Genomic DNA, 18,333 nt, shown 5'->3' with positions numbered 1-18,333 from the left:
TCATAATTGAAGGTGGAGAGTTCGATCCTCCACCGCAAGATCTTGTCGTTCTTGATCTTGCCCCGCTGTGCATTATCGAACATGAAGGCAACCGACCGTTGGTCAGTGAGGAGAGTGAATCCCCTACCGGCCAGGTAATGCCTCCAGTGTCGCATAGCTTCCACTATTGCTTGTGCCTTCTTTTCCACTGAGGAGTTGCGGGAGGGTTCGGGAGAAGAAGGCCACGGGTCTGCCTGCTTGGTTGAGGGTGGCCGCCAGAGCTACATCTGATGCGTCGCTCTCGCCTTGGAAGGGGAGGGACTCGTCGATGGCACACATCGTGGCCTTTGCGATATCCGCTTTGATGCGGCTAAAGGCCTGGCATGCCTCTGTCGTCAGGGGAAAAATAGTGGACTGGATTAGTGCACGGGCCTTGTCTGCGTACTGGGGGACCCACTGGGAGTAATAAGAAAAGAAGCCCAGGCAACGTTTCAGGGCTTTGGCACAGTGGGGGAGAGGGAACTCCATGAGGGGGCGCATGCGTTCAGGGTCGGGGCCTATCACTCCATTACGCACTACGTAGCCCATGATGGCTAGACGATCGGTGCGGAACACGCATTTTTCTTTGTTGTAGTGAGGTTCAGGGCGTGAGCGGTCTGGAGGAATTTTTGGAGGTTGGCGTCGTGGTCCTGCTGGTCGTGGCCGCAGATGGTGACATTGTCAAGATACGGAAACGTGGCCTGTAAACCGTGCTGGTCAACCATTCGGTCCATCTCTCGTTGGAAGACCGAGACTCCGTTCGTGATGCCGAATGGAACCCTTAAAAAGTGGTATAACCGCCCGTCTGCTTCGAAGGCAGTATAGTTGCGGTCACCGGGACGGATGGGGAGCTGGTGGTAGGCGGACTTGAGGTCCATGGTGGAAAAGACCTTGTACTGTGCAATCCGATTGACCATGTCGGATATGCGGGGGAGAGGGTACGCATCTAGCTGAGTGTACCTGTTGATGGTCTGACTATAGTCGGTGACCATCCTCTGTTTCTCCCCGGTTTTAACAACTACCACCTGGGCTCTCCAGGGACTGTTGCTAGCCTGGATGATGCCTTCCTGCAGCAGCCTCTGGACTTTGGACCGGATAAATGCTCGGTCCTGGGCGCTGTACCGTCTGCTCCTTGTGGCGACGGGTTTGCAATCCGGTGTGAGGTTCGCAAACAAGGACGCCGGTTCAACCTTGAGGGTCGCGAGGCCGCAGACAGTCAGTGGGGGGATAGGGCCGCCAAATTTAAATGTTAAACTCTGGAGGTTGCATTGGAAGTCCAACCCTAGGAGTGTGGGCACACAGAGATGGGGGAGGACATACAGCCGGTAATTTCGGAACTCCCTCCCCTGCACCGATAGGTTAGCGATGCAGAACCCCGTGATCTGAACGGAGTGGGATCCCGCCGCCAGGAAAATTTTCTGGGTGCTTGGCCGAATTACGAGGGAATAGCGCCTTACCGTGTCTGGATGAATGAAGCTCTCCGTGCTCCCAGAGTCGATAAGACACGGCGTCTCGTAGCCATTCACTAGGACTGTAGTGGTTGCAATCTGGAGCGGCCAGGGTCGCGACTGGTCGAGGGTCGTCGAAGCCAGAGTGGTTGTTGAAGTTGAGCATCGTAATCAGGCAGTATGTGGCCGTCTGTGTCGGGGTCCTTCAGCCAAGATGGCGGCGTCCACGGATCGAGCGCTGTCGGGGGTGGACAAAATGGCGGCGCTCGTTGGTCACACGTGGATCGCTGGGGGGGGGCTGGGTCTGTGGTCCCGTTTCTTCCCTGGAAATAGCGGCGACCCCGCGGGACTTGCACACCGTCGCGTAGTGGCCTTTCTTCTCACAGCTTTTGCAGGTAGCCGCGCGGGCCGGGCATCGCTGCCGAGGGTGTTTCGGCTGGCCGCAAAAATAGCAGCGGGGCCCCCCCCGGTTGGTCTGGTGTTTTGGTCGCGCAGGTTTGCGGGGGTGGGGGGGGTGTCGGAGAATCGACCGCAGCGGGGGTCCACGGAGCCCAAGGGGCTGTAGTGCGGTCGGGGGCGTAGGCGCGGGCATTACGCGAGGCCACATCGAGGGATGCCACCAGGGCCCGAGCTTCTGTAAGTCCCAGAGATTCTTTCTCCAGAAGCCTCTGGCGGATCTGGGAAGAGGCCAAACCTGCCACATACGCATCGCGGACCAGGAGCTTTGTGTGTTCACTCGCTGTTACCGCCGGGCAGTTGCAGTTTCGACCCAGGATCTGCAGGGCGTTATAAAACTCGTCCAGCGGTTCCCCCGGAAATTGCCGTCGTGTGGCGAGCTGGTAGCGAGCAAAAACCTGGTTGGCGGGCCGGATGTAGATATCCTTCAGCGCGGCGATGGCACCGGTGAAGCCGTCCTCGTCCTCGATAAGGGAGTAGACGTCAGGACTCACCCTGGAATAGAGGACCTGCATCTTTTGTTCATCAGTCGGTGTGCTGGGAGCCGTTCGGAGGTAGCCCTCAAAGCATGCCATCCAGTGCTTGAAGATAGAGGTCGAGTTAGCTGCTTGGGGTGCGATGCGCAGGCACTCCGGGGTGATTCGAAGCTCCATGTTCCCACGTCGTTTTCTTCAATTTAAATTCTGCTTAATAAATTGTAGCACCGTCAATATGACACGAGGCAGGTTGAGGCAATGTCAATTGAAGGCTTTATTAAGCAGAACTTTATCCCCAGCAGCGTGGTTACAGAATACAACTGCTGAGGGAAATGGAGGGGAAAAACTGGGTTCTTATACAAGCTGCAACAGACTGCAGCAATGCCAATGCCTCTGAGCAGGGCGATGGAGCATAGAAATAGAGAGCAAGCTCTGTGTCATGTCCTCTCTCAACTTTGAGCTGGATTCCTCCATACCCCTTGACAGTGACAGGAAGCTGTCTGCCAGGCCAGTCAATGCACGCAGGACGTCATTGTGAATGTTGGTCCGTGAGATTCTCATCTGAGTCCTCTGCAGCAGAACCTGCCTGTGATCTTGTCCTCCAATGAGCAAAGAAACAAACCATCCTTTCCTCTTGACTTAGCTGTAGCCAACCTATGTCCAGGTTACTCACCACATGCTGATCCCAACTCTACATTTGCCTCTAAGGTATGTACAGTGCCAGTACCTGAGCTGGTGACTATGGGTGTCATATCATGCGGCAGGCCTCTTTAATGGTGTTGTATTATTACTCACGCTCTTCCTCATATGGTTGTGGCTGGCCATGCAGCACTGTTTTAAAACTAGAAATAAGAAGGGGAAGAAGGTTGATGTGAGACAAGGGGTTTGGCGTGGGAAGCAAGCAGTTTATGATTACACCATCAGCAGCTTGTTCATCGTATCAAATAGCTCAGTGATGCCGGTTGTCACAGGCTCCAATGCAGCCCTTGCCCTCCCCGACCCATATGCCCAAAATCACCCTGTCTTGAATCCCCTGTGCCGGGAGTAGCAGAAATTCCCTCACCTGCCGCCTCACAAACGCCCTCACTTGCATGTACCTGAAGGCATTTCCCGGGGGTAGTCCAAATTTCTCCTCCAGCGCCTCTAAGCTCGCAAACTTAGAGGTCCCCCATTCTTCTAATCCCTGCTCGATGCCAGCTCTGAAACCCCCCGTCCATCCTTCCTGGGACAAACCGATGGTTATCCCTGATCGGGGACCACACCGAGGCTCCCATCGCTCCCCTATGTCGGCTCCACTGCCCCCAGATCTTTAGCATTGCCGCCACCACCGGGCTCGTGGTGTACCTTGTCGGCGAGAGCGGCAGCGGTGCCGTCACCAGCGCCCCCAGGCTCGTTCCTTTGCAGGACGCCATCTCCAACCTCTTCCACACCGCCCCCTCTCCCTCCATCACCCACTTACGGATCATCGCCACGTTGGCTGCCCAGTAGTAGCCACCCAAATTCGGCAACGCCAACCCTCTATCTCTGCTATGCTCCAGGAACCCCCTCCTCACCCACAGGGTCTTGCTCGCCTACACAAATCCCATAATGCTCCTGCTCACCCTCTTAAACAAGGCCTTGGTAATCACAATTGGGAGGCATTGGAATACAAAAAGAAACCTTGGGAGGACCACCATTTCAATCGACTGTACCCTGCCCGCCAGCGAGAGTGGCAACATGTCCCACCTTTTAATATCCTCCTCCATCTGTTCCACCAGCCGCCTCAAATTAAGTTTGAGCAGTGCCCCCCAGCTCCTAGCTACCTGAATCCCCAAGTATCGGAAGCTCCTTTCCGCCCTCCACCCGGTAGGTCGTCTATCCCTCTTCCCTGATCCCCCGGATGCACCACAAAGAGCTCACTCTTTCCCACATTGAGCTTATAGCCCGAGAAGTCTCCAAACTCCCTTAGGATCTGCATGACCTCAACCATCCCCTCCACTGGATCCGCCACATACAGCAACAGGTCGTCTGTGTACAGCGACACTCGATGTTCCTTTCCTCCTCGGACCACCCCCTTCCATTTCCCCGACTCCCTTAGCGCCATGGCCAAAGGTTCAATTGCTAATGCAAACAGCAGAGGGGACAGGGGGCAACCCTGCCTCGTCCCTCGATACAGCCGGAAATATTCCGACCTTCGCCGGTTCGTGACCACACTCGCCACCGGGGCTCTATACAGGAGCTTAACCCAACTAATAAACCCTCCCCCGAACCCACACCTCCTCAACACTTCCCAGAGATACTCCCACTCTACTCGGTCAAAGGCCTTCTCCGCGTCCATGGCTGCCACCATCTCCGCCTCACCCTCCACCGATGGCATCATTATCACATTTAGGAGCCTTCGCACATTGGTGTTTAGCTGCCTACCCTTTACGAATCCCGTCTGGTCCTCGGGAATCACCCCGGGACACAGTCCTCAATCCTCGTAGCCAACATTTCTGCCAGCAGCTTAGCATCCCCTCCCTTGCTTCATTGAAGGTCCTTACCAGCAACGGGGCTAACAGGTCTACATACTTCCTATAAAACTCCACCGGGAACCCATCTGGCCCCGGGGCCTTCCCTGCCTGCATGCTCCCCAGTCCTTTAACCAGCTCCTCCACCCCAATTGTCGCCCCCAAACCAGCTACCTCCTGCTCCTCCACACTCGGGAACCTCAGTTGGTCCAAGAATCGTAGCATCCCCTCTTTTCCCCCCGGGGGCTGGGACCTATACAGCTCCTCGTAAAAGGCCTTGAGTGCTCATTCACTTTCACCGCACTCCGCACCGTAGTTCACCTGCCATCCTTGACTCCACCTATTTCCCTCGCTGCCATCCTCTTACGGAGCTGATGTGCCAGCATTCGACTCGCCTTCTCCCCATATTCATATATCACCCCCTGTGCCTTCCTCCACTGTGCCTCTGCCTTCCCTGTGGTCAACAGGTCGAACTCCGTCTGGAGACTTCGTCTCTCCCTGAGTAGTCCCTCATCAGGAGCCCCTGCACATCTCTTGTCCACCCTTAAAATCTCCCCCACTAACCTCTCCCTTTCCCTAACCTCTCTCTTCACCCTATGAGCCCTGATGGAGATTAACTCTCCCCTGACCACCGCCTTCAGCGCCTCCCATACTACTCCCACCTGCACCTCCCCGTTGTCGTTAGCCTCCAGGTACCTTTCGATGCACCCCAGCACCCTCCCACACACTTCCTCGTCTGCCAGCAGTCCCACATCCAACCGCCAGAACGGGCGTTGGTCCCTCTCCTCCCCCAGCTCTAGCTCCACACAATGCGGGGCATGGTCTGAAATGGCTATGGCTGAATTCTCCCTTCCCTCAACTTTCGGGATCAATGCCTTATGTACGTGGGAGAAAAAAGAAAATTCTCTGGCCAAAGGCCTGGCAAATCTCCACGGATCTACTCCCCCCATCTGATCCATAAACCCCCTGAGCACCTTCCCCGTCCTAGATCTCGAACGATCTAATGCTGGGTCCAACACCGTGTTAAAATCCCCACCCATTATCAAGCTCCCTACCTCCAAGTCTGGAATACGCCCCAACATCCGTTTCATGAATCCAGCATCGTCCCAGTTCGGGGCGTATACATTCACCAATACCACCACCCTGCAACCTACCGCTCACCATCACATATCGGCCTCCATTGTCCACTACTATGTTCTTGGCCTCAAATGACACCTGCTTCCCCACCAGTATTGCCACACCTCTATTCTTCGCATCCAGCCCCGAGTGGAACACCTGTCCTACCCATCCCTTCCTTAACCTCACCTGATCTGCCACCTTCAGATGTGTCTCCTGAAGCATGACCACGTCTGCCTTCAGTCCCTTTAGGTGCGCGAACACTCGGGCCCTCTTAACCGGCCCATTTAGGCCTCTCACATTCCACGTGATCAGCCGGTGATCAGCCCCACCCCCACCCCCCGCCGACGAGCCATCTCCTATCTTAGGCCAGTCCCGTGCCCGCGCCTCCCCCACCCTCCAGTCCCCCAGACGGGGAACCCCCGCCCTGACCATCTCTTCCATTTTCAGTTCCCCCTCGGACAGTGCAGCAGCAACCCTATTGTCCCCCCCTCTCCACCCCCTTCCCTCCCCCCCTCCCTGCTAGATCCGCATCTAGAACTTTTGCTCCCCCCATATTACTTCCGTGAGTCAGCTGACTTCTGCTGACCCCGGCTTCCCCCGCCTTCCCGTTGATCTCCCCCGTGTGGGAGTCACTCCTCCTCCTTACCTTCCTCCATCCCCCCCCCCTCCCCCCCAGCGCGGGAAAAAGCCTGCGCTTTCCTGAGCCAGCCCCGCCCCCTGTGGCGCAGCTCCTGTTGCGGCTCTTATCCCAGTTCCCCCATCCCCGGGTCTCACCTCCCTCCAGCACCGACTCCCACATTCCCCACTATCTCGTCAACAGAAAAAATAATAATTTTAACCAGAACTCTACCCACATCCCCATCCTTCATCCCACCCATGAAGCATTCTTTACCCCTACTTACAACCCCGTATACAACCAACATCCCCCCCCACAACCACAGCCCCTCAGTTCGAGTCCAATTTTTCCGTTTGGATAAAGGTCCAAGCCTCTTCTGGCGTTTCGAAATAATGGTGTCGGTCCTGATAAGTGATCCACAGTCACGCAGGCTGCAGCATGCCGAACCTGACTCTTTTTTTATGCAGCACCGCCTTGGCCCGGTTGAAGCCAGCTCTCCTCCTTGCCACCTCCGCGCTCCAATCCTGGTAGACTCGGATCACCGCATTCTCCCATCTACTGCTCCGCTCCTTCTTGGCCCATCTCAGCACACTTTCTTTGTCCGCGAAGCGATGGAACCTTGCCACTATCGCCCTTGGCGGCTCATCAGCCTTGGGTCTCCTCGCCAGGACCCGGTGAGCCCCTTCCAGCTCCAGGGGGCTCGGAGAGGCCTCCGCACCCATCAGCGAATGGAGCATCGTGCTCACATACGCCCCGGCATCAGCTCACTCCTCTCCTTCGGGGAGACCCAGAATACGGAGATTCTTCCTCCTCGACCTGTTCTCCAGGACCTCAAGTCTCTCGGCCCACCTCCTGTGCACCGCCTTGTGCGCCTCCATCTCTACCGCCAGGCCCAGGATCTCGTTCTCGTTTCCATTCGTTTTATCCCTCACCTCGCGAAGCTCCACCGCCTGGGCTTTCTGGGTCTCCTTCAGCCCCTCGATCGCCAACAGCATTGGTGCCAGCACATCCTTTTTAAGCTCCTCCACACAGCGCTTGAGGAACTCCTGCTGGTCCGGCCCCCACGCTGCCCGCTCTCCGCCCTCCGCCATCTTGTTTCCCCCCCCCTCGTTTTTGCCGCTGCTCCAGAGCCTCTTTCTCTGACGCTCCACCGCTAATCTCCGCCATACAACGTAAGGGGGGACCTTACTTCACCTTCCCACACGGGATTTAATCAAAACATTTCCGTTGGGGCTCCTCTGGAGAGCCCAAAAGGCTTAGCTCCGCATCACCGCAACCGGCATAATCTGGATGTTAAGCATGAGCCCTGAGTGCCATGGCTTGCTGCTGGGTGAGTGATGGGAGTGTGATGGATTGAGTAGCGAGAGAGGTTGGTGATCTGGTACATAGGAGATGTCATGTTAAAATGCATTTGTTGACGTTGACCACCCATTCGACTTCTTGCCGCAATCCTGCTATGACTTTGGGATCAAATTCTAGGAGTTGACTTTCCTGGTCACCTGCTCCCATTTCCTTTTCTGGGTGATCTTTGAGTGCCGTCTGTCTCCCCTCCCCTTTCCTCCACCCACCTCACCCACATAACCATGGCAAATCTATCTGCACCACTAATGACACCAGCATCGCACTGCATCTCTCACCGTGGTACGCACTCTACTCTGATGTTCCATCTTTTAAGTTTTAAATTGCAGCAGTATTAATGGCACAGCTTTCCTTTAAGATGGGCAGTCTTCCTCTAAGAACAGAAAGGTTGCTGTCCACTTTCTCTCAGCACAGTTCTGACCAAGGCTCCTGCTAACCACAGAGACAGCTGACGGAAGAGGAAACCAACAGCAAGGAACTTGCTTGGCCCTATGATACAATCATGCTAATTAGGTGGGTGCAACAAATTTCCATGCTGCTCATTTCCAATGCAACCGACAAAAGCATGTCAAACATTTCACCCATGGGCAAAGAAAGTAGCAAACACGTTTTTAGCTCTTAAAAGTTTTAATGGAAAGGACATAATAATAATCTTTATTGTCACAAGTAGGCTTATATTAACACTGCAATGACGTTACTGTGAAAAGCCACTAGTCGCCGCATTCCGGCGCCTGTTTGGGTACACTGAGGGAGAATTCAGAATGTCCAAATTACCTAACTGCACTTGTGGGAGGAAACCTGAGCACCCGGAGGAAACCCACACAGACACGGGGAGAACGTGCAGACTCCGCAGACAGTGACCCAAGTCGGGAATTGAGCCTAAATGGCTTCCTTCTCTGCTGAAATTTGTACCTTTATAGCCACCCGCCTCTAAAAACTATACATATTTTCTTTTCTTTATTGTTAGTGAAAAAGTAGACCTGAGTACAAAGGAGGAAACATTACTTTAACACTCATGCCTTATTTCTATGTTTAAAAGTAGCAATAGTGGAAAATTAATCCAATTTTGTATTCTTAAATATGATGGTCATCCAATTTTTCTGTGTTTAAAAGATGAGAGCTTAATTTCAGCATCACAATAAACGGGTTGGTAAATTCCAGTTAGTCACGGGAAATGCTGCGCAGGTCTTTGCATTTTGGTTGGACCGCAATGTTGGGGGTCAAATGATGGTCCGGTCCCTGTACTATGTCAGGAACAGTCAACTGTCTGTGATTTTCCCTTAATTGTAGATTAGTGACCAGAGTGCGAACTCAATGTCCAATTAAGGATGGTGGGCGGGCTCTTGATCAGAAGAGCTGCAGCCTGCCATTGCAGGTAAGGGAGAGAGGTAATTAGCCATAGTCCACTAAGGAACATGGGCATCTATCTCCTGGAATAGACAATTGGTTATGTTTAGGTTGATGGGTACCGCTCTGCAAGCATTGGGCAAGGCGAGGAAGCAGATCTCCATGAATACCACAGCTGGTAAAGGGATTGAATCCATGCTGTTGGCATCGTTCTTCATCACATTCCAGCCAAGTAGCCAACTGAGCTAAATGACTACCCATAAGGGAGAGACAGACGCCTTCAGTTTGAGATGCCCTCCCAGCAACTTCAAAAATTATGAAACTAAAATGGCCGCAGTGTCTCAGAGCCTCTACCTGGAGGTCTGGGCACTCCGTCTGCTATTTGAAGGTCGCCTCCAGGCAGTTGCCAAGCTCCCGGGGGTGCCATGTGTTGCCTGCAGGTAAAGTGGAAAATTCCAGTTAGTCTCTGATAATTGACCTTAATTTCCACCTCAGATTCTCCTCTGGGAAAATGGTTCAGGGGTGTGACGATGTCAGCAGGCTGGTCAGCAGCGCAAAATTGTGTGCCTGTTCGTCTCCTTTCTCACCCTCACATTGGGGCAAAAGTTATGCCCGGTGTTTCTCTGTAGCTAATCTCTCCTTTAGACCTTGGTTTAAATGTGTCCTTTAATACAAATATTTGGGACAGAAAAATACTGCACAAATTCTAAATTGTTTCACTCACATCTGCTCTTTATAATTAATTTACTAGATGTATTCTGTATTAGTACTATAAATAATTTTTGGAAATCTAATTACTTCAAAGTATAATCAATGCAAAAGTAACCATTTTGTCATAGACAAGCACAATTCCACACACTGATTCAGCTCAAACAGTCGAATTATATCTCTCCAAATACAGCTCTTCAAATTGAGACAGTAGTATTATTTTGTTGTGGGGTGTGGGAGGGCTGTGAGTTTCTGAAGTTAGCTTTTGTTCTTCGTGGCGTGGCGTTGTGTTGTTCTTTTCAAATTAATTCATGAACTAGATGTGACATAAGGCGGAAGTGTTAGTGTTACAGAGGAACAGTCAAATTGCAACACCACATGACATTCTGGTAGGCAGCAAACAAATTTCACACAAACTAGTGGCTTGCAAAACAACCAATGATACAAGGGATTGTGTAAATAACCGTGGCTCCTGTGAAGTCAATAAACTAGCTGCCACATTTTGTTCTGTTCATTTAGCGATAAACCAAACCCTTCCATGTGGAGGGGAAGCATCAGGGTCAATCAAAATATCAACCCAACAATTTTGCCTTGTTGAATTTGGATGTACTGCTTTATCTCTCATAAAACGCAACTGTCATTATATGAATGTTTCTGCAGAAAATTTAAGTGAAATAATTGAATGTACCGGTAATTGCCTGTAACATACAGGTGCAGTCTGTTTGAAGCAGAAAAGCACAAAAGTTTTTTTCTATTACAATCACAACATTAGTGCGAAACAATATTGTGAACAAAATACAATGGCATGGAAATTCTACGGCAGAGGGAATCTACTGGTTTCTTGCTGTAACTTCGGTGGGAAACTGGCATGACTCCCAGAGAAACAAAGTAAATGGCAACTTTCTATCATTTCTCTGGGGTTCTGCAAATCTCTGGCTGAAGTCATGGCAGGAGATCAGATGAATCCTCTTGGAATTTCGAGGTGTCTTTATTTTGGGCATGGGAACTCTTCAACTGAAAGTAAAGAAAAATATAAAAGGAACAAAAAAGCTCCATAAGGCTTTGTTCAATTAAAATATTCTATGTAGCATTCACTGCAATTTAACAGTGGGTATCTAGATTAATCCACTATTCTTTCATGTCTGGGATTCAAGTTCAAGCACATCTCCAACTAATAGGGTAAAAATCTCCTTTCTCTGTGGGTAATGAGTTTGGAATAATCTCAACCCAATTCCGAGTGGCCATAGAAGAGAACTGCATGCAAGTGGATGCAGAGCTAAGATAACAATGGGTGCAATTCTCCTGGACCGCAGTCACTAACCACCTGCGCCCCCCTCCTCCCCGCAAACAAGAAGGATGTCCTGTTCTCCCGAGGGTCCAGGAGGGTGAGCTACACGGCAGCCAGTGCTGCCTGGGATGTGGCAGCAGCCGTAAGCTCGAGGAGTGTGACCAGGAGGAGTGGCCAGAAGTGCAGGAAGAAGGTCAACGACCTACACCGGGCAGCATGAGTGAGGAAACACCAATGTTCCCTTCCCCCCCCCCACAAGGGGGAATGCAACGCCCAATTCCCCATGCAACCCCGAGCCCTCCATCCCCCCTCCCTCAACACCCCCAACCCCGCCTTCACACCCTCCCTCCCACCACTGTCAACCACACGTGTGGCTAACGATGCCCTCTCTGTGTCCCCACAGGAAAAGCTCACCCATAATTGGCGGGTGAGAGCCCAGACTGCCTGTGGGACATCCTCACCTCCTTCAAGGAGCCGGCCCTGGAGGTGACCGGGGTAGCCGAGGATAGAGCGGTCACCCACGCAGAGGCCCGGCGGACACCGCAGAGGTGAGGAATCACTGGGCTCCACCTGGAGAACCTGTCAAACGTGAGTTGCCTTCTGACTGACCCATCCCACCCACTGACCACATGTCCATTCTCCCACAGGTCCTCCAGCTGACGGCGTGGCCCATTGTGGATGGCCCCTTCCCCTGACTCCAAGGAGAACACCTCGGAGGAGAGCTCCGAGGATGTAACCGTGGTGGCGACACAGTTGTCATCCCCACCCCCTCACCAACACAGATACACACACCTCGGTGGGAGATGTTAGTGGACAGGCTTCGGGGCACAATCTGGTGAGCACCACATTACTGATGGTGGACATCAGTTGGAGGTAGTAAGCCAGCAGCAGTTGGAGGGCTGCTGGATCCCAGGACCCAGCTGGGTCCCAGCCTGATGCTGATCCATTGGAAGTGGGTTACCTGGATGGAGACGCTAGGAAGTGGTCAGGATGTTCAGAGGGAGATGTTAGCATCGTTTCAACAGCCCCAAAGCCGATTGGTGGAGTCCCAGAGGTTACAGGCACAGGAGATGGCGCCAGAAAAGAGTGGTACCGAGGCCAACAATGTCGCGACCGCAGTGGAGAGCTGGTGCATGACATCTGCACCATAAGTGGAAGTGTCCAAGGCATCACACAATCGGTGACGGCCATGACTGAGGGTCTCGGCAGAATGATCAGCTCGGTACCAGGCCGACCTTGATGAGATTCTGTGGGACATGTCCTGCTCTCAGTGGGAATAGCCGAGCGCTTCGGAGCTTGTCCCAGATGCGCATGGCTGAGGTGCTGCAGAGCGTGTCCCAGTCACTGAGGAGCATCGCTGAGGGCATTGACACGATGGTGCAGACCATGGGGAGCCGCCATGGCTGGCCGAGTCAGATGATGCAGGGACAGCCGGGGTTCGAACTCCTCCTTCCAAGGTAGACCCTAAGGGCATCGATTGGGAGGAGGGGGCGCTGAGTGCCAACCCGGACCAGTCACATTGAGTGGCAATGGTGGCCATCAGCTCCCCTCCCCTCTGATGAGGCCACGTCTCAAGGGTTAGGAGGTGGCACCACCACAGGAGGGTATTGTACAGCACATTAACCTCCATTTTGCACAACCATTATGATGCCTCTGTCACTTTCTTCCGAAATGTGGACTGACCTCCAGAACCTTTGCCCATCTTTCCAGACATCCCCCCTTCCCCCTGGCGCTCACCCACCCTCCGGCCGTGGACATGTCCCCAGAGCTGTGTCCCATCCCCTGGTTGTTCGGATGTTGCGTGTATGGTGTTGCCTCCCGCAGTGTTCAAGCACAGTCTCCAGGCATTGAGGTTTGATTTGGATGCTAGGCAATTGATCCCCACATGCTATATAGCCCGTCCACCCTCGGGAATCCACTTGGAATCTGTGAAGTGATCACTTAACCACGATTGGCAATTCCCTATCAGCAATACATTTCAGCCGTGCAGCCAGAGGCTTCAGCAGTCAGTGGGGGTTATGGGTGATCAGCGGGGCAGATGGGCAGAGTGGCCCCCTGAATGGTTGCATGATCCAGGGATTGGCATGGTGGTCCTGCGAGCAGTTGACCTCACCCCACCCCCATGCCCCCATGGCAGTCCACCCCTGCAGAGGGTCCTCCATCCCCAGCCGAGGGTCCCCCACCCCCACCGAGCACTGGGGTGGCAACCCCCCACTCCGGCCTCTTTGCCTGTGAGCAGAGATGGCTACTCACCTCCTCGGCTCCCCACAGAAGCCCTTCCGCCAGGTTCACGTTTTTAAAAAGGAGTACTGATTGGTGCCAGTGTGAGCTGGGAGGCTGCCGAATGATGGGAGGCCGTTGGATATGGGGTAGCTCTCGTTGATTGTATGGAAATGGAGCTTAAGTGGTGATAATTGATTTCTCACCACACTACGGCGAGATCCTGATTTTGCCTATGGGAGTGGGCCGGTTGCATCGCAAACGGTTTGGTGCCTGGCGCGGATCTCGTTTTTGGCCTCTCCCGCTTTTCACGGGCTCGCTATGCTTGAGCGAGTGCCTACCGAGGCCAGAAAATCGAGTCCCGTGTCACTAAATAGTCCACAATGATAGCTGGTGTGCAAAGCAGAAAGACACTCAGCTGAAGGGTGCTCTCCTAGTTTGGATTTGATAGATCTGAGGATAATTGGTTGAACAATGCAATGCAATTTCTCACTCTTGTATCAATGACTCAACAGGAAGATCATAAGCTACGTGCTAATATGGTATGGTTATTGGAGCAAGCATGGTGTCCTTCATCTGCTGTGGAGTATGTGACACTAGTGTGAATTTCTTTCTACCAGTTTTTGCAATATGTTATTTGCAGCTTAATCTTTAGGCATATTACTCATTCATGGTTGCACAGTAGTTAGCACTGCTGCCTCACAACCTCAGTGACCTGGGTTGATTCCAACCTTGGCTGACTATCTGTGTGGAGCTTGCACTTGAAATTAAATGAAAATGAAATGAAAATCGCTTATCACAAGTAGGATTTAAATGAAGTTACAGTGAAAAGCCCCTAGTCACCACGTTCCGGCACCTGTTCGGGGAGGCTAGTACGGGAATTGAACTGTGCTGCTGGCCTGCCTTGGTCTGCTTTCAAAGCCAGCGATTTAGCCCTGTGCTAAACCAGCCACTTTATCTCTGTGTCTGCATGGGTTTCCTCCGGGTGCTCCAATTTCCTCCCCCAGTTCAAAGGTGTACAGGTTAGGTTGATTGGCCGTACAAAATTGACCCTTAATGTCCAAAGGTTAGGTGGGGTTATGGGGATAGAGCGAGGGAGTGGACCTAGGTAGGGCGCTCTTTCAGAGAGTTGCTGTTGACTTGATGGGCCGAATGGCCTCCTTCTGCATTGTAGGGAGTCTATGATTGTGTGGCCTGTTCTTCTCCTATTGTAACAAACACGTGGCCGGACCGCTGGCTCTATTCCTCCCCACACAGCCACTGACTCCATTACTCAGCTGCACTTGATTGATTCTTCCAAGCTTCTTGCAGCTTGCTATAGCCCTCATTGAGCATGCTGCAGTCATGGCCAGGCATTGCGCTAGAGCTAGGAACTCCTGCAATTTGGATAGGACACTTTCCACCTGCGGTGGATGCTGGGTAAGGGCCCTGCCATTGAAGGTCGGTATCGTTGAATAGAAAATGATCATTTGCGATTCAATTAGCGTGACGAACATGTGACTGGAAACCGCAAATGTTGTCATTCTGCCTACAGCGTAGGTGTAGGAGAGAGAAGGAGGAAGAGGTACAAGTGTAGAAAGAGCAGCAGGTAAGCTGCCCAGCATTTTCCCACTGACCACCATTCGCCTGTCTCGCCTCTCGACCTGCTTGTTTTCAGCCACTCACTTATGTTTATTTTCTAAGGTGTATATGTTTCGGATTCTTTTTGCCTTATTGTTGTTTTGATGGGTGTACGCAAATCCAACGGCCTCATAGAGGTTGGCTCGATGCACCCGAGTTTTACGTTTGATGTTTTGCACCCAGTCTCTTTGGTTTTTTTCCTTAACTTTTGTCAAGGTTTTGTCTCCTTAACCTCTCTCTGGGTTCCTGTCCTATCTTTTTCCTCTCTCGATTTTCTTGACGAGCAAAATTATTATCAACTGACTGACCTCCTTTACATATTATCTGCGCGCTGACACTGCGCAAAAGCAGCAGATGGTGCGACATGGAGGTGCTCACGTATGTTTTCCATGGCTTTTTAAAACAATGTTGGTATATCTGTTTTGTTTTTTTCTTTTGTTATGGCTACGGATGGTGTTAACTTCAGAATCGCCTGTTTCTGCCTGTAGACAACTTTCTGAAAGTTGCGGGCCGTAACACTATGAACTGCTGATGAACATAATCATTCGTTTGAAACCCTTTCCAATTTTAATGCTACCTTTGATCCGACCCATGATTTAACCACATTAATCATTACTTAATTGGTTCTTGACTAGCTACGAAAAATTACCTATGGGCTTTTAAATGGACAGTGGGAGCCAGGAAGATGAGCAAGTTTCTTGCTCTGATCATGCGTCTTGTCCTGTGTCTTACAGGACCTGCTGGAAGTTGGGGGCGAGTCCATCCGGCGTCGCCGCCCCCAGCCAGTGCCACAGCCGGAGCACCTCCAAGTGGCGAGCAGTGACGGGGAGAGCAGCTCGGACACCAGCCCTACGGGACCCAGGAGATCCCGAAGCTCGGGTTGGAGGATGACAGTGATTTCCCAACACAACTGTCTCCAACACCCTCCACCATCCCAGAGACACTCACCTCGGTGGGCATGTTAGTGAAGAGGCTCCTGAGACACTATCTGGTGCTCACCACACAGCTCCTCTGGTACAGCAGGTGGAGGTAGAAACACCCGAGGGGGTGGACGGTTGGAGGGCAGGTTGACCCCAGGAACTAGCTGCCGTCCAGACTGGTCTCGAGCTTCTGGAACAGATAGTTCCGTCCATAGTGGAGATGCAGTCGCAGAGCCAGGGACTAAATGAGGGTTTGTCGGCGAGCATCCAGCAACAGCAGGTGCAGCTGGAGGAGTCCAACCACAAGCAGCAGCAGGAGGTGGTGCCGACAATGTGTGCCGCTCAGGCCAACACAGCATGGGTGGCGTCCGTGGTGGAGGCATTGGGGGGCAACGGTCGTGGCTATGGATCAGCATGTCCAAGGCCTGGGGCTTTCTGTGCAGGCGCTGGCCAAGGCCCAGGACAGGGTTGCCGTCTCAGAGGCGACCATGTCCCAGAGCCACCTGGAAATCTCAGCCACGCTCCTGAGCGTGGCCCAGTCACAGCAGGCCATGGCTTGGAACGTCGGCGGCATTGCCCAGGCTCTAGCTGACATGGCACAGACACAGAGGGAGGTAGCCCAGTCCGAGAGGGAGATGACGCAGTTACTGGCTGATGTGACACAGACCGAGAAGGTGGTGGCACAGGCGCAGCGTGATGTGGAGGTGGTCCACTCCCTGTGGCCCAAGGCTGTGAGCATGCAAACCCTGGTCGAGACCAGAGTGGGCCTCCAGGACTGGCAGTGCCAAGTGGCGGGGGAGCCTCAGGGCATAGCTCTGCTCACATCCTCATCCCATGAAATAGCCCGGGGGGGGGGGGGGGGGGCAGCGGGACCGTGCCGGTGATACTATGGGGCAATGGCCAATTCACCTAACCTGCACATCTTTGGACTGTGAGAGGAAACTGGAGCACTGTGAGGAAACCCACGCAGACATGGGGTGAATGTGCCGACTCCGTACAGACAGTGACCCAAGCTGGGAATTGAACCCGAGTCCCTGGCGCTATGAATCAACAATGCTAACCACTGTGCTACCGTGCCAAATCCTTCTTGATTATTAGCATTGAGGATGCTAACTATCTCTGGTTCTCAGTGCCTCCATAAGAATGTGATACATTACCCTTTTTCCAGCAGGCCCTCAGAGATCTAAGACTCCAGGCTCAGGAGGCAGAATCTGATTTCTGCACCATCTCTATCCTACTCCCATTGCCAGATTTTACTCTCATCTCCTGGGCTGGCATTTTGAGGGAAATGAATGCGAGTGCCACATATAAAAAATTGCGACAAAGGATCAAAGGTTGCAGGTTGTTTACCTTGTGGCTTTGATGAGGTCAGTGAGCTGTATTTCACAGGAGTCATGGGTTCAAGGAGCTGACACACCGAACTAGGCAGCACAGTTTACAATATGCATAGCACATTCTTGGCAGGTTGCCATGACCACAATCAGACCATAGTTCCTGTTACATTGCAGAGATGAAGGTGCAGCTCCCTAAAGTTTACTCTTTGTCATATGTTCTGACTGCCATCCTCATTTCCCAGGTTGCTTGCTTCCTCCTTTGCTGGAGAGCCCTTTAAGCAGTGTCCTGTTTGTAAACCTCAACCTGGTATTTTCTGGCCCCTACTTCTCACAAACTCAAACCCCCCCCAGCCGGACTCTATCCTCACACATCCACTCCCTCTTCTGGCCCTCCCACAAGGAACAGTTAGGTCAAAATCCTGCCGCCTCCCACTTTATCTGCAGTGTTGCAGGCTGTATGTTAAAGATCTGCTCTTCCTTTGTTCTGATAATATGGGGTGTTGGCAGAATTTCGGTTCCTATGTTTTCTTATCTGTATTTATTTTACAAACTTGTACATGAGTCGAAGGAGCAAGTATGTAACCTTGCTGCTTGTGCTTTGGGAAAATAAAATACAAAGGTGTCGTGTTAAGCACACTGAGATAACACGGGCTGCAACTGGATGCAGCTATGACTGACAGAGACTCCAGATCTTGAAGTTAGTTCAATTTGATTTATTGAACCTGTCACTCAGTTAGCACAGTTCTCTGTGAGTTCGACTCTCTGCTAACCTAAGTGTGAATGATCTCTGTCTGACTGAACCAGACTAGCTCTTAGCCACGTGCTGTATGTGTTACGTGATATGTACACCGGACTCACGCTGTAGATGTACCCAGTGGAAAGAGGCGGAGAGTGAGTGCCTCGTGCCTTTTATAG

The sequence above is a fragment of the Scyliorhinus torazame genome, chromosome 5 (assembly GCF_047496885.1).
Source record: "Scyliorhinus torazame isolate Kashiwa2021f chromosome 5, sScyTor2.1, whole genome shotgun sequence".
In the NCBI taxonomy this organism is placed as follows: domain Eukaryota; kingdom Metazoa; phylum Chordata; class Chondrichthyes; order Carcharhiniformes; family Scyliorhinidae; genus Scyliorhinus; species Scyliorhinus torazame.
The sequence above is the reverse complement of the archived record's forward strand: the minus strand, read 5'-3'. Positions refer to the sequence as shown.